The following is a 15,264-nucleotide window of genomic DNA, read 5'->3' as shown; positions in this document are numbered from 1 at the left end:
AAAGAAGATAAGAGAAATGAGAAAGGACAGAATGGGTTTTGTATCATTAATATTGGCATCCCAATAATCCCTGAAGGGAGCGGACGTCATCTGTTGCAGAAAAGAAACGAAGTAAAACATGGCAATCGCGTTTTCTGTGTGAGCCGTGGTCCATGAAGCTTTCAGCCACAGCGCAGTGGTGGCCTGTCCTATGGCGTTGCCAGACGCACGATTATGAATAACTTTAACCTTCAATAAGATAAAAACTACTAAGGCTAGAGGGCTAGAATTCGATAAGTTTGATGATTTGCGGGTGGATGATCAACCTAGCAATTTGCAACCCTCTGGCTTCAGTAGTTTTCAAGATCTGAGCGGACAGAAAAAGAAGACTGAAAATGGGAGAATTTTATTCTTGTTTACAACGAGATGCTTCGTCTTCAATATGAATTATGGATTTCTTTGCCAGTTATTGTTGCAGGGATCAGTCATTTATCATGACTGGAACAAAGAGAGCGATTGAGAAAGAGAGGCAAGTAAGAAGAGAGAGAGAGAGAGAGAGAGAGAGAGAGAGAGAGAGAGAGAGAGAGAGTGGTCTTCAAGAATCAATAATTTACGAAGTAATTGAATAAACATACCACTCTTTGCCGCTCATTACAGATAGCCTGAGGAGAGATAGAGAGAGTAGAAGAGAGAGAGGAGATAGGGGAGGAGAGAAAGACGAGGATGATGCTATTGGAGAGAGGAGAGAGAGAGAGAGAGAGAACATCCCGTCTTCAAAAACAATCAATAACTCAGACAGAAAGCATTTAAATAAACATGCTACTTTGGTTCTACCCTCTTCAGCAATCAGCACAACATGCATGACTGAGAGAGAGAGAGAGAGAAACTCTGTTTTCAGTGTCAAACAAGAGAGAGAGTGAGTGAGAGAGAGAGAGAGAGAGACCCTGTTTTCAGAGTCATCCAAAAGAGAGAGAGAGAGAGAGAGAGAGAGAGAGAGAGAGTGAGAGAGACCCTGTTTTCAAAGTCAACAGAGAGAGAGAGAGAGACCTTACCTTACCTTACCTTACAGACCTTACATCTTGTTCGGGTTGCCCCAGGTCCCTCAGTGTGAGACACCTCTAATGTCTACCAGAGAGTTGCTAGTACATCTTCCGGTATATTTTGCATCTTCCAATCTTGGATGGTCTGGGATGCAGTTTAGATATTTGTCGAGCTTATTCTTAAACACATCTACGCTCACTCCTGATATATTCCTCAGATGAGCTGGCAACGCATTGAATAGACGCTGCATTATCGATGCTGGTGCGTAGTGGATTAATGTCCTGTGTGCTTTCCTTATTTTTCCTGGTATAGTTTTGGGCACTATTAATCTACCTCTGCTTGCTCTTTCTGATATTTTTAGTTCCATGATATTTTCGGCTATTCCTTCTATCTGTTTCCATGCCTGTGAATTATCATGTAGCGTTCTCTTCTCCTTCTAGACTATATAATTTTAAGAATTGTAGTCGTTTCCCAGTAGTCTAGGTCCTTAACTTCTTCTATCTAGCTGTAAAGGACCTTTGTCACTCTCTATTTGTGCATATCTTTTGATAGTGTGGTACCATATCATATTGCAATATTCAAGTGGACTACGAACATATGTTTTTATAAAGCATAATCATGTGTTCAGCTTTTCTTGTTTGAAGTGCCGTAACAACATTCCCATTTTTGCTTTACATTTGCCAACAGAGTTGCTATTTGATCATTGCATAACATGTTCCTATTCATCATCACACCAAGGTCGTTTAAACTGCTTCCTTATTTGTGATGGTCTCATTATTAGGTCCCTTATATGCATATATCTTTCTTTCTCTGTCTCCATAATTTATTGATTCAAATTTATCAGAGTTAAATACATCCTATTTACCTCTGCCCAATCATATACTTTGTTTAAGGTCTCTTTGTAGAGCGTTCCTATCTTCATCACAAGTAATTTCTCTACTTATTCTTGTGTCATCTGCGAAACTACTCACTACCGAATCCTTAACATTATTGTCTATGTCTTCAATCATAATAACAAACAGTATTGCAGCTAACACCGTACCTTGCGGCACACCGGATATTACCTTGGCTTCATCGATTTCTCGTCGTTTTGCAATAACTATCTGTTTTCTGTTGTTGTAAAAATTCTTTTAACCATCTTCCTACTTTATCCAGATATTGTGTTTTCTAATTTTCTTCGCTAATATATTATGGTCTACTTTATCAAAAGCTTTTGCAAAGTCTAAAAATAAAACCACATATCTGTTTCATTTCCGCTTTTCATATTTTGAATATGTTTTCACGGTGGACTAAGCAGTTGGGTTTGTGTACTTTTTGCCGGGTACGCACCATGTGTTCCTTTATTAAACAAAATTATTTTTTATTAAATGTTTCATAATATTTTTCTTCATTACCCTTTCATACACGTTCATAATATGTGATGTTAGACTCACAGGCCTATAATTACTTGCCTCTAGTCTTGATCCACTTTTGAAAGTAGGGGTAATATAGCTAATTTGTGCTCCATCATATATCTTGCCTGTATCTACACTTTGTCTTAATAATATTGCAAGTGGGCTTTGCGATAGAATGAACTACTTTCTTTAACAAAATAGCAGGAATTCCATCAGGCCCTGCAGCAGCTCCATTTTAATTTCATTAATAGCCTGCACAATATCAGCTTCATTAATATCTATGTCAGCTAAATATTCACTATTTTCATCCCTTACTTCTATATCCATTATCTTCATTATCTATTCTAGGGGTGAATTCTCTCTTATATCGTTCTGCCAGTATGTTGCAAATTTCCTTTTTTTCATTCGTTAATCTCCCTTCAATTCTCAGAGGGCCTATTTCTATTCTTCTTTTATTCATCTTCTTCGCATATGAGTACAATAGTTTGGGGTTTTGCTTGATATTTAATAGGGTTTTTTTTCTTCCAAGACCCGTTTTTCATTTTCTTTTGATTGTATAATCTTTTGTTCTGCATTTTCTATCTTACTTTTTAGTTCTATAACTTTCCATGCATTTTTTCTTTTGCAAGACCTTTTTTCCACTTTCTGATTTTGTTCTGGAACAAGATCCTTCTCTGTCTCTTGGTATGCATGAATGATGTTTACTTTTCTTCTTCGGTATAATTTTTTTCCACTATTATCTCCAATATTTTATATAATATATCTCCGTATTTACCCTTATGTCATCACTTACGAAAATGTTATCCATCTTTGTTTAATTCTTCATTAATTTCTGACCATTTTATATTTTTACTGTAGAAAGTTTGTATTTTCCATATCCTTCCCACTTTTTCATTTCTTGCATCTCATTTTCACTTGCTTTGGAATGAACTGTTAATTCTATGACATTATGGTCTGAAATACTCGCATTATAAACTATTTTTCTTTAACATAATTCATCTCGTTCACAAATATTAGGTCTAAAGTATTTTCCTTTCTTGTTGGCAGGTGATTTATTGTTGAATGTTGTATTCTAGTAGCATATCTAATAGCTTTTCAAATTGCCTCTTATCTTCTGCACTACTATTACTCTCTTTTTTATATGTATAAGTACAACCACAATCTCCTATTCGTTCTTTCCATTCTACGAAAGGAAAGTTGAAGTCACCAGATAGGAGAATAGTCCAGTCCTTGTGATTTCTACATATATCATCCAATTTTTCATTATTAAGTCAAACTCTTTAGTATTAGGAGGTCTATATATTACTATGTTATCAATTTTCAGATTCAAATTCTACCGCTATTAGTTTCACATTCTGAGTTACTAATATTTCTATATATTTTTCCTTGTTTTTTTGTCTTTCCCATATATTGCGGTTCCCCCTTGATTCCTATTTTTTCTATCTGATCTATAAGTTTGGAACCCTTTTATTTGATCATCATTCCCAGTCTCTTGGGAATACCAGGTTTCACTTATATTCATTATATCTATTTTCTTTTCATTTTGGGTTAGTTCTTCTAAGTACTCTATTTTCTTTTTGAGTTACTCGTAACTAAACCCTGCGCATTCATCACTATGATGGTTTGCGTGTTTTCTCCTTCATTTAATACTGGTAGTAATAAGGATTTTCCCATGTCTCTTTCCTGTTCTGGTATGTTGTTCTTTTTTTCATTTCCAGAAAATTCTGACATTAAAAAATCCAACTTTTCCATAATATTTGATCTTCCTTCATCATAATTATTAATTTTGTGTCTGAATCTGCAATTTTCTCCGTTTCTGCAATATCCTCTTGCATAATAAATACAGTTATTATCTCTTGAGTAGAATTTCGGAGCTGATGCTTGAAATTTTTTGCTGACACCTGCATATTCTCATTGGTGGTTTGCTTTTCTCTTTTACCTGATATTCTTGATTTCTCTCTTTATTTGTTCTTTCTTATTTGGATTTTATTACTTGGTTGGTTATTTATGTGATTATGATTCATGGCTACAGGGTGTGCATATATTTGCATTTTTTGTCGACTTACATCCTTTTCCTTCTTTTAGGTTTTTACTATTTTGATGCAGATCTCTGCAATCATCCCATATCCATCTAAGTATGCACATTTACCATATATTTCATAGTTTTGACATATCTTAGGATGTTTGTAGTAACATCTTTCTCCAAATCTGCAATTCCCTCTTTTCAAAAGGTTGCAGATTTTGTCTTTCTTGTCTATTTTTTCCTCTTTCCCGTCATTGTATAGATCTGGGTAGAGCCTCTTCGTGGATTTGCCCTTTTCTGTTGTCATATCGTAATTTGTTTTCTTCGTAGGTATGCTGCTTTATTGCCTCATATGTAGTATCAATGAGTATCTCTGCATCCATACTTTTATCTTGTTCTTTGTTTTCCTTATTTTTTTCTGTCATTTATTTTTGTTTACTTCTCTTCCGTTTTCCTCTTCTTCTTTTCTTCTCTCTTCCCCTTCTCTTCTTCTTCATCCTCAACTATTTGTACATTGGAATCTTGATTTAATAACATTGTCTATCCTATGATAGACATGTTTGAACAAAAAATTCTTGTCTTTTCTCAAATCTTGTATTACCTAGCACACGTGGATGGTCGGATGTTGCATGCAGCACATTTTCTGATTAGGTTTTGTGGATTGACTATGCTATACCAAACCTTACACAGTTTGCATGCTTTTGGATTTCTTTTTCCTAATGCATCAATTAGGATATTCACAAGATTCACCTTATTCATTTTCTTTGTCGGAATATGTTGGTTTATGTATATTTTTCTTTATGAGTCTCTTGACCACTTGGATTTTATTTGGAACTTCTTCAATTATTTTTCAAGATGTTTTTCATTAGATTTGTTCCAGTTTGAAGGATTATATCCTTCTAATATATCTATGAATGCTTTTGTATCTTTTTGGTTAGGACTGTTGCTGATTTCATAGATGAGAAATGCCAGTTCCCTTCCTGCTACCTCATCGTATTGCGAATCTGCTAAACACGCCAAATTACGCCACCTCTTCCCACAGTTGGAACTTACTGCCATCTTGTTCTGATTTATAGTATTACCACTTGATAACTAACTTAGAAGACGCTTTATCCTACTATTTTCACACTAATCTTATCACCGATAGTTCACGAACACTTCTAGATAGTTTCTCAAATTCTAGTCGTATGTTAAACTTGTGATATCTGTTGATTATTGTGACTTCACGCGGGTACGTCTCACCAAGCAAGATGGCTACTTACGAGAGAGAGAGAGAGAGACGAGAGAGAAGAAATGAGAGAGACCATGTTTTCGTAATACAGCCCTCTAAAATAGCCATCAATTCACAACGTAATTAAATAAACACCACACGATGGTCGTACCCTCTTTACCAACCAATCCAGAACGGCCAATCATCGCTGCCATATTTTCCCGCCAAATGGGATTTCTCGCCGCGGACCCGAATTTCGCGCCATTCCCCGAAATTGATTCGTCGGGTTCATAACTGGCCCGGCAGGTGCATGCATGTATGCATGCATGCATACCCGTCATGGCGACAACACGTGTTCCATGTGCGAGGTCACGAAACAGCGGCATTACATGAATAACGTTGAGGCGGGGTGGGAGGGGGTCGTGTTCCCCTTTTGGACGCCCACTCGCTTGTGTTTGTGGTTTGTCTCCACCCCCGCCCCCCTAAATATGGTTTCTGGGTGCTCGATCGCAGGCCGCGTTCAATTGCTGCTGGCATCGTTCGTCACGTTTCGATGGCGAACGTTTTATGTTCGTCGGTGATCGCTACTGCTATTATATTACTGCTTCTATTGCTGCTACTGCTATTACTACTATTGTTGTTGCTATCGCTTGCTACAGCAGCTGTACGGAAAGGAATGGTTTATATATATATATATATATATATATATATATATATATATATATATATATATATATTCTATATATATCTATATATATATATATATATATATATATATATAGATATAGATATATAGATATATATTGATATATGTATAATATATATATATATATATATAATACCATATATACATATATATATATATATATTCTATTTATATATATATCATATATCTATATATATTATATTATATATATATATATTTACTATATATGAATATACATTAACATATATTATATATACTCACATAACTAATATCTTATAAGTAGTAGTATTAATTATATGATCTTACGTATATAATTATATATATTTATATTATCATATAATACTATATAATATATTATATATTATACTCCGACTACATTATACCGCATATATATACTATAATATATAACTACTAAACATGATAACATATCCTAGTATACGTTATAATATTATATATGTATATAATATTATATATAACTATAATAAATATATCGATATCATATATATATACTATGTTATACATATATATAATAATATATATATAATATAATAATAAATAATAAAAAAAATATCCATTTATAAATTATAATATATTGTATAAAAATATATATATATATAAATTATTAAATATATATAGGTATATTATAAGTATATATATATATATATAATATATAATATATATAAAATTCCAGAAGACCTACGTAACAAACTCTACATATGGAACTGGAAAGGGAATTCTTAGAAAAATCCTTATAACATCGGGAATTTGAAGAGGAATGTTGATATAAATCCGTATATATTTATTTTAAGGTAACTCAAAAAAGATTAGTTTAGAAAATCACCACTGACGTGATTTAGAATTTTGTCAAAAAAATGGTGTTAAAAAAATCTGTAAATCTGTAAAATCACGAAATTCCCAGAGGAGTAGTTTAGTTATTTACTTACATGGCTAAAAACCAGCTGGTTACTTTAGCAACGGGACCTACAGCTTATTGTAAGATCCGAACTACATTATACCGAGAAATGAATTTCTAATCACCAGAAATAAATTCTTCTGGTACCGAATTAGCGGAAGGCGGGGAGCGAACTCGAACTATCAGATTGATAGGCGAGTCACACACCCCACTCGTCCAATAAGGAACTTTTTTTTAAGTATAATATCTTTTTATCCCAAAAGTATAATAACTTTTTTGCCAGATGCTCAGTCGGATAAATCTTTCGAAGTTGCGGCTCTACCGCTGCTCTATCAAGATAGAGTCGTGATTTATTTCCATGAGGAGCAATTTCCACCCCACCCCCCCCTACCCCCATGTTTTCAGATTCAAGCCATCCCCCCATATCCCCCTCTACCCCCTGAACCAGTCCCCACCCCCTCCCTCCGTTCGTTAGGTTTTATGTTAGCGAAAAAAACTAGTACTCGAGGTTACCCAGAATTCTAAAAAAAAAAAAACATTGTATTATCTATTAACAGATTAAAAGAGGCGATCTGTAAATTAATTAAATTTTTTAAAATTTATTTTTAACTTCTTTATTAATTAGTCAATTTATTTATTCATTCATTTGTATGTTTTTCATTTGTTTATTTGTCTATTCATTATAAATCTGGATGCAATGCGAGACAAAATATTGCTGGAGAACTTGATTTGAACGCAGATGAAAATGAATTTGTGGGGCACATTCAGAAACGAGTTTCCCGCCATAATTCTCTGTTAGGTTTCAGTGGTTTTTCTCATTTTAAATGCTGTTGGAGCCACAGCAACCCGGACACACATTTCTTTGAAAATACACACACATACACACACACGCATACATACACACTCACGATTTATGTATCCTATCATAGTGAAACATTTTTTAAGGCGAGGAAAAATGTTCATGAATCATGAAAAACGACAGACACTGCATTTAAAATATCATAGAAGTTTCCTCATTTTATTATTCTCTGGTACTCGTGAAATGTTTTCAGCTATGGGGGTCTACGGATTTTATACAAAATCCGTAGTATTTTATACAAAATATATGAAAAAAAATATGGAAGCAAGGGAGAGAAGTGACAAATGGAGCGCTAAGGCTTTTTAAAATAATCTCAAATCGCCCTTTACAAATAGTAAGAGTATATAGATTGAATTTCCTATAGTAGAGTCACATCAACCGTGCACCTGATGTCTAGGCCAGTCCTTACGACGCTTCTGCTTGGCTGTTAATAAGCCAATCACAGGGCTGGCCGCTGGAAACTCTCGGTCTCTCGAGAGAGTTCACATAGGCAAGATGTATGTTCCACTTCTGAGGGATACGTCTTTCAAAAGTTTCCCTCAGGAGAGGTTGAACGTACATCCTGTGTATGTGAACTCTCGAGAGAGACTAAGAGTTTCCAGCTCTGGGATTGGCTTATCAACAGCCAATCAGGAGCGCCGTAAGGGACTGGCCTAGACATCAGATGCACGGTTGATGTGAATCTGCTATAGCTTGGAGATTGTGAGATGCGGTGGACTGACGGGTGTTGTTTAAATCCTGTGAGATGAAGTCGGACTCTATGTTATGGTAGAATGCAACCACAATAATAAAATTGCCACTATTCGTTCATTAGGCTTCCGGCCATAAAAAATAAATAAATATTGTAAGCTCGAAAAAATTGTACTCAAATAGTTTTCGCTTGAAAATGATGAAATTGCTACAGAAATAAACTAGTACCCAGAATTTTCCATTTCGAATGTTGAAATTGCAATAAAAATCAGCTAGTGACCAGAATTTTGTATTGCGATTTTGCAAAAAAAAAAAAAAAAAAATATGAAAATGCCTAACAAATTTATATAGACTTGCAAATCAAGCGGGACTGATACACCAATCAACAGTGCAGTTTATTTCACCAGCTAAATCCACATACCAGATGAAAAGCAATAAACAGAAACCCTTAGGAATTTTCAAATTGTTTTACCTTCCTGTCCTTCAGGTGAAGGACTCTGCAAGGGAGTCGAGCCGTCTCTCCTTCCTTCACTGACACCGATTCCTCCGTGTGCCAAATTCAGGTCCTCCCGAGGACCAGGACAAACCAGCATCCGTGGCTGGAAAGAAATGGGACATAGAGATGCAAAGCGCGATTTGGTTTGCGTGGGTAAAGTGATTCATAATGACTGGAGTTCTTGTGTTAGAATTGCAGTGCAGGGAAAGGTCTATGATTTGGCAGTTACAGGAACATATACACGGATGTATACAGACGTGCATACACACATATACCTGTATAATATATATATATTATATATATATATATATATAGTATATATATATATATATATATATAATATATATTATGTATATCCATATGTATATATATGCGTTTATATAATATATGCTATAATATCATATGTGTATGCATTTATATATTATATATATATATATATATATATAATCTATGTATATATATATATATATATATTATATATATAGATATATATATATATATATATATATATATTATATATATATATTATATATATGGATGATATTATACATGATATATGTATCCATGTGTCCATGTGCATATATAAACACATACGTGTACATAATAGCGAGAACACCCGATGATCAAGCCGTCTTTAAACTTAACTGTGGATACAAAAAAAAAACACTTGGAATAAATACGTCCAACCCTTTCCAGTTTCTCTGGAGATATTTTGATATTTTCATATTTTCTCAGGGGGGGAAATGATCAACAAGGGACGGGAGAATTCAGGGAATGTATTCGTATCAAATAGAAGGAATGGTGGAATGTTGGGTGTGTCTAACATTAGAGCTCTTCACAGAATGTTTCGCATAACATTTCCTCTTTTGAAGATCGAGGAAAAAAGAAGTAATAAAATATTAATAATCTCTCTCTCTCTCTCTCTCTCTCTCTCTCTCTTCTCTCTTCTCTCTCTCTCTCTGTAAGAACCGAGTAAAGAGTGCAGATATCTGAAGGGTTCGTTCAACAACACTTGAAAGGAAATAGTCCAAATCATTTTATTTCTCTAGTAACCCCTTCAGAGAAGGACTATTTCAACTTCACAAAATCAGCATGAGTCTTACTAACTGGCCTTATACCGACATTGGCTTTCAGTTTTATCAAACAGTTTCTGAAGCGCCCACTCGGCAGTGCCAACAATGTGTTCACGAAATCCGGCATATATAGATGGCCGCTCTCTATTCGTACCGAAATCAGTGTTTGCTTTGTAATTTATGTACAGATGAATTCAGGGTAATCCTTGTCACACATTCCGCGATAATATGAAATAACTGGTAGAAGATTCGTAAATATTTTGACATTGACTTTTCCGTGTTGCCTTGGCAATTAGAAATGATTTATTATTATTATTATTATTATTATTATTATTATTATTATTATTATTATTATTATTATTATTATTATTATTATTATTGTTGTTGTTGTTGTAAGTCCTGTAAACATTTTGACATTGACTTCTCTGAATTACCTTGGCAATTGTAAAATATTATTATTATTATTATTATTATTATTATTATTATTATTATTATTATTATTATTATTATTATTATTATTATTATTATTATTATAAGTCCTTTCTTCCACAATGAAGTAATTACTGTAACGTTTATTACAAATCACTTCAGATTTCATTGTTGACAGGGGAATCACTTACAGAATATACACATATGTCAAGGGACCAGAGAGAGAGAGAGAGAGAGAGAGAGAGAGAGAGAGAGAGAGAGAGACCACAGCTCGTACACAATCTTCATTGCTGACAGGGAATCATTTACAGGATACATACACAGATACTCAAGGACAGAGAGAGAGAGAGAGAGAGAGAGAGAGAGAGAGAGAGAGAGAGACTCACGGAAGCTGTAGTAAACCAGGTGGAAGAGGAAGAGGGACATCCAGCAACGACTACTAGTTGAATGCAGCATGGCAATTTATCCTCATCTGGGAGACGTGATAAGGCGTCCACGGAATAACATCGCTCCTGGGTGTCTCATCTACTATTATATTTCCTTCGCAGACCTCTTCCTCCCAACGTCCCTTTCTGGTCTGAGGGGCTCTATAAGCTCAGATCTCGTCCTGTATCCTCATTCTATAAGCTCAGCTCTCGTCCTGTATAATGGTTCTATAGGCTTAGCTCTCGTCCTGTATCCTGGTTCTATAAGCCTAGCTCTCGTCCTGTATCCTGGTTCTATAAGCCTAGCTCACGTCCTGTATCCAGGTTCTACAGGCTCAGCTCTCGTCCTGTATCATGATTCTGCAGGCTCAGCTCTCGTCCAGTAGCCTGGTTCTATAAGCCTAGCTGTCGTCCTGTATCCTGGTTCTATAAGCCTAGCTCTCGTCCTGTATCCTGGTTCTATAAGCCTAGTTCACGTCCTGTATCCAGGTTCTACAGGCTCAGCTCTCGTCCTGTATCATGGTTCTGCAGGCTCAGCTCTCGTCCTGTATCCTGGTTCTATAGGCTCAGCTCTCTTTTTGTATCCTGGTTCTATGGGCTTAGTTTTCGTCCTGTATCCCGACGTAAAACGTATAAAAAATATCGAATAAATTCGCACAAGCTAAATGAGCTCTCAGATCTCATTTGTATCCTCGGTGAATTTGAGCTTCTAGCTCTGAGTTATATCCTTGGTGATTTAATCTTTCAGTTGGTCTTCACTCGCGAATGGTATCACTTGTTCTCGCTCGTTTTGCGTCCACCACATCTGAAAGAAAAGGGGTGGTTGCGTTAGAATGGTTGAAATGCGTCATATTTAGTTTTTTATTTATATTTTTGAATGACGATTAAATTCTTAGTGGTTTCAGCTTCGTATTATTATTATTATTAGCTGACTTTCAGTCAAACAGTTTCGTATTGCGAAACAGTTTCAGTATAGATTTTCTACAATGACTGCGATATATATATATATATATGATTATTATAATCTATATACTTATATCTTTATATATATATAATAATCTTAGCTTGCTGGCTTCAAATGATAAAAAACACGTTTATATTTATTCAAGGAGAGAGAGAGAGAGAGAGAGAGAGAGAGAGAGAGAGAGAGAGAGAGATTCATAGTTAAGAAACACAATATGAAAGACTTATAAATAACACAAGGTTCGTAACTATACTCTGTTTTTTTCATCTGTCCATCCGCCTGTGTTGTTTTTGTATGGTAACACTGCGTCCCGCCCGGGCTTTAGATAACGCTATGTGTAATTTTTAGGTAATTGAAAGGATATCTGGGTGTACATTTGCAACTGAAAAGTGTTTTTATAAATTACTGTATGCGAATTACACCGTTAATATTCGAAATAGGATATTATTATAATCGTTAAATGTAAGCTGAATGTAACTATCTAAAGCCCGGGACGCAGTGTTACCATACAAAAACACCACTGGCGGATGGACAGATGGAAAAAAACAGAGTATAGTCATGCTTTACTGGGTAATGGAATTACTTACGATAACGTATGCGTTGGAAAATCGTTACGAAATTTACCTGTACATCAAACACCATAAAATATCTAATAAGGGTTACGATTCCACGCCATCTCACAGTGGGCAATTAACTATCAACACCGCGAGATGAACTTCGACTTCATTATCCTGTGAGATATGGAAGAAGATCGACCGATTGATTTACGGTTACTAGAAGTGGCGTCGCAGCATGCGGTAGGTTATTGACATTGTAATTTGAATAATAAACAGAAATTTGTTTTTTTAAGAGTTTCATATAAGAAATACTATATATATATATGTAATTTGAATAATAAACAGAAATTTGTTTTTTTAAGAGTTTCATATAAGAAATAAAATACTATATATATATATATATATATATATATAGATATATATATATATATATATGACTGGTAAAAATAAAAGGTTCTGATTACAACAGAATTCCATCTAATAAGAGAGCCCATAAAAAGAGAGACAGCAGTTTCGGAAATATAGTATTTTCTCTCTATATTTTGGCGTTTTATGGCCCCTTTTATTATTTGTGTATATATATATATATATATATAATATATATATATATATATATATATATATATATATATATATATATATATATATATATATATATATATATATATATGTATGTATGTATGTATGTGTATCTTATATGAAACTCCTTTTAAAAAAATTTAGTTTCTTAATTAAACTACGGTGTCACTAACCTACTGCACGTTGTGACGCCAGTTCTAGCAACCATAAACCAATCAGTCGATCTAACCTTTTTCATATCTCACTAGTTAATGAACTTGAAGATTCATCTAGCAGTTTTGATGGTTAATTGCACAAGGCGAGATGGTGTCACCTGATGCGCAGATGGGATGATGTAATATCGTTGTTCCCCTCTGTTAGACGTCACGTGACTTTTGATGTTCAGGTAAATTACTCAGCCATTTATCTCATCACAGGCAAAGCCTTTCAGTAGATGAAATCTATTCATATGGAACAAGCGCACCAAAGGGACCGTTCATTAGGAAGAAGTAAGAGGATGTAGAGGGAAATGCAGAGAGAAGAGATAGCTGCCACCTATTCTTAATAAAGAAGAGAGAAATAAAGTAGTGAATTTATAAAGAGAAAAAAAAAATGTGTTGAGATGAAAGGAGAATAGTAACAAGTAAATGTTCCTCATCCATGAATTTACTCATGATTGAAAAATTCTCTCTCTCTCTCTCTCTCTCTCTCTCTCTCTCTCTCTCTCTCTCTCTCTCTCTCATTCCTCGAATATATGTTAAAACGTGTTGTATATTACATGAAGCCAGCAAGCATAAGAAAGCCAATGATACAATTATGTTATTCGCTCTCTCTCTCTCTCTCTCTCTCTCTCTCTCTCTCTCTCTCTCTCTCTCTCTCTCATTCCTTGAATATACGTATGTTAAAACGTGTTGTATATTATTTGAAGCCAGCAAGCATAAGAAAGCAATGATACAATTATATTATTCTCTCTCTCTCTCTCTCTCTCTCTCTCTCTCTCTCTCTCTCTCTCTCTCTCTCTCTCTCAGAGATAAGCAAGAAATGAAAAAGTGGGAAGGATATGGAAAATACAACTTCTACAGTAAAAATATAAAATGGTCAGAAATAAATGAAGAATTAAACAAAGATTGGGATAACATTTTCGAAAGTGATGACATAAGGGTAAATACGGAGATATTATATAAAATATTAGAGAAAATAGTGGATAAATATATACCGAAGAAGAAAAGTAAACATCAGTCATGCATACCAAGAGACAGAAGGATCTTGTTCCAGAAAATCAGAAAAGTGGAAAAAGGTCTTGCAAAAGAAAAAGAAAAAAATGCATGGAAAGTTATAGAACTAAAAAGTAAGATAGAAAATGCTGAACAAAAGATTATACAATCAAAAGAAAATGAAAAACGGGACTTGGAAGAAAAAACCCTAATAAATATCAAACAAAACCCCAAACTATTATACTCATACGCGAAAAAGATGAATAAAAGAAGAATAGAAATAGGCCCTCTAAGAATTGAAGGGAGATTAACGAATGAAAAAAAAAGGAAATTTGCAACATACTGGCAGAACGATATAAGAGAGAATTCACCCCTAGAATAGATAATGAAGATAATGATATAGAAGTAAGGGACGAAAATAGTGAATATTTAGCTGACATAGAAATTAATGAAGCTGATATTGTGCAGGCAATTAATGAAATAAAAAATGGAGCTGCTGCAGGGCCTGATGGAGTTCCTGCTATTTTGTTAAAGAAAGTAGTTCATTCTATTGCAAAGCCACTTGCAATATTATTAAGACAAAGTGTAGATGCAGGCAAGATTTATGATGAGCACAAATTAGCATATATCACCCCTACTTTCAAAAGTGGATCAAGACTAGAGGCAAGTAATTATAGGCCCATGAGTCTAACATCACATATTATGAAAGTGTATGAAAGGGTAATGAAGAAAA

The 15,264-nt window shown here is 34.5% G+C and overlaps 1 pseudogene; it reads right to left on the bottom strand.

Annotated features, from left to right (window-relative positions):
- Positions 1-9,433, bottom strand: part of LOC135201174 (hemicentin-1-like) — a 29,114-nt pseudogene extending 19,681 nt beyond the window's left edge.
- Positions 9,434-15,264: the final 5,831 nt, after the last annotated feature.

The sequence above is a fragment of the Macrobrachium nipponense genome, chromosome 28 (genome assembly GCF_015104395.2).
Source record: "Macrobrachium nipponense isolate FS-2020 chromosome 28, ASM1510439v2, whole genome shotgun sequence".
NCBI lineage: Eukaryota > Metazoa > Arthropoda > Malacostraca > Decapoda > Palaemonidae > Macrobrachium > Macrobrachium nipponense.
Note: the sequence above shows the minus strand (reverse complement) of the source record. Positions and strands in the feature narration are given on the sequence as shown.